We start from the raw sequence: 2969 nt of genomic DNA, 5'->3' as shown, positions 1-2969 counted from the left end.
AACATGAGGATGGTGATAGATTATGTGGAATTTGCATTGAATCATCTGATCCCAGAAGATCTGATACAATGTCACTGGTTGTGGTAATCATCAAGTGCAGTTGCACGGCACCATAAGACTTATCAAGATACCATAAGCTAGAAAGATGAAGAAAAAGAAAAACGATGACCCAAAGACAAATCCTGCAAACTGTGTGCAAAAACGATTCCACAGATTATAGATGAAAACTTTACTATATTTAGCTTCAAGATATTAATAAATTCGGATTACTTCCTCCAGTCTGCTACAGTAATTCATGCCCATTGCACTCATAAATTGATTATAGTCCTTGCAGTATTTTGTATGGGCCACAATATTTTAATTGATGCAACTGATGCTCCATTCTTCAGTTCAGTGTTGATTCAAACATAGCAATGTCCCTTTGGGATGTGTGCATAAATAAAGAATGCCTGTTCCTTCATTACCACACTTGTTGAATTTATCGTGTCTCTCTGAAAACTGTACCATGTGAGAAAGAATTTTATAAAGAAACTGGACATAAGTATTGCTAGACATATACTCAGACCTGAGACTTCATAAAAGACTGCTTACTTGTGAGGCATTATTAGTGCTAGGGTTTGAGGTAATAACTTGCTATATGTTTGGTAAGGCAAAATAAGGGGCCTTATGACTTAAATTGAAACTGTGAAAAAACAAAAGGTTCAAATGCAATAAACTTTTGTTTTTCCTCATTTGTTATATTACAGTGCCATGAAAGGTCATTTCTTTTATCTTTTTAATCCCTTGCCAATTTTAAGTCATCATCACTAACCAAGTCTCTAAATCAATTCTTGGCATATTTAGCTAAAATGGTGTCTACTGTTCCATTATATCATTGATTGTTTAGCTTGCTTGTATGGAGCTTAACACCATTTTTCAGGACATCATAGACTTTACATGGCAGCCAACATATTTATTGGAAGAAATCAACACACATAACGCTACTGGCAAACTTTCCCATATACACACATTGGTTGGACTAGAGAGAGTTGATTAGTGATGTGTATGCCTAGACCATTCTATAATCCAGGGCCCCATGATTGAATACAGCTTAAAGAAATTAACCCTAATTCAATTTCCTTGTTGCATTTAAATCATAACACCCACCATGCAAAGTGACACGTCTCAAGATTTTCAAATTTGTATATGTTTTGCAACTTTTAATTCTGAGTTGATGCATGTGGATGTGGAAATTCAGTTACTGAATACTTAGCTACTTATATAAGGAGCTCTCACACTGGTAAAAGCATGCAGTTGGAATTTTATTTGCAAGAGGGCAATTAATTGTTCAAAATACTGTTTTAGCTAACTACATATGCGAAGGGTTGATGTATAAAAAAGAGGATCAAGAAATCCTAGCTAGTAAAGATAATTGTATCCAACTTGATAGAAAGTCAGAAGGCCTTTTAATTTTGTACAGCAGTTTCATTAAGGAACCAACTATAATACCATTAGAAGTTTATGAGCAGCAAAAACCACATTAAGGACCAACTAGACATCAAAACCATATGCACAGTTCCATTTACGGCCAACCAGACATCAAATAGGTCATCTAGTGAAAGCACAATGTCAAAATGACCAGCCATCTAGGAGAAGTAGCAAGGAAGGGGTTTGCCAGATGCCCATTAAAACAGCCATATTGGAGGTTAGATTGGCACTATTTTCATTTACGTCCAACTAGACATAAGAAGTCTTTCACTGATATGACGATTCATTCAGGAGAAGTAGTTATAACAGGACTTTCAGGATGGCCACATTGGTGGCCTTATAGGATGTCTGTACAGCACCATAATTCTCATTCAGGACCTGCTAGACATCAACATAAGTATTTTGTACACATGTTGACACGCTGACACAATTATCCATTCAGAAGTAGCGATAAAAAGTTTCTTAATATGGCTACTGTGGCAACCACATTGTATGTGTGAGTGGCACCATCTTGTTTTTTCTTCCAGATATTTTCACACAAATATCATATTTAAAGATAACATGAATTCATACAAGATCTTGTCGGTTTATTTCATAACAGATTTTTCCCTCATATTAATATAATCTTTTGAAAACATTTATACATTATAGTTCTAGAAATTTTTCATGCTCTCAGAAACTATTAAAATCACAGCAGAAAGTGTTATGTTATATCTTTATTCAGCACTGAAAAATATTTATGAACTCTTAAAGTTTTTTCCCCTATATTAACTTAATTTAATGAAGATGTTCAGACTATAACCTTTCCATTGGATTTATTTTTTCAAACATGGCGTAAAAAGTATGTTATAGTAACCAATTTTTACATTGCCTTCACCATCGCAGAAATCTCTATAATCAATTTCCTAGTAAAGAAAAGCCAAGAAAATAAATGGACAGTTAATATTCACTTCAGGATCACAGACCTGAGGCAAATATGTCATTGTTAAATCAAACATTTTTATTGTGTTTCCTTAGACCTAAATATATATATATATATATACTTGCTGTTACTCTAAACGAAGGCTGGTGATCCAGTTGATAACCTTTTGGGGGTTTTAAGGATGTCTTTAAAATTAAGGCCTTAAAAATGTTGAGATCTTATATTAAAAATGACAATTTGAGCCTTGCAGATTCATGTCCACAGGTGCCCAAATAAAAAAAAAGGGGGGGGGGGGTGCAAGGGGCAAGCTTGTTGGTGTGTTATAAAATAACTGACTTATCATCGGTGTGCTGACAGGTAATGTGTAATTAAATCACTGTTGTAATATTAATAATGAGCGAGTCTGCACAAAGGAATTTCATACAGCTAAACTAACTCAACAACTAGAGGCAATTAAGAAATATATCCACATTCGTGATTCTGTCAAATGGCAGATACAACAGCATCAGGAAGCTCAAGTGGCATTTACAGAAGGTAAAGAGCTGCTATACTTGTTATCTTTTTAGGGATGTGCTTGGAT

The sequence above is a fragment of the Sinohyriopsis cumingii genome, chromosome 14 (genome assembly GCF_028554795.1).
Source record: "Sinohyriopsis cumingii isolate HCF-2022 chromosome 14, ASM2855479v2, whole genome shotgun sequence".
NCBI classification, from domain to species: Eukaryota; Metazoa; Mollusca; class Bivalvia; order Unionida; family Unionidae; genus Sinohyriopsis; species Sinohyriopsis cumingii.
This window is presented reverse-complemented; position numbering follows the sequence as displayed.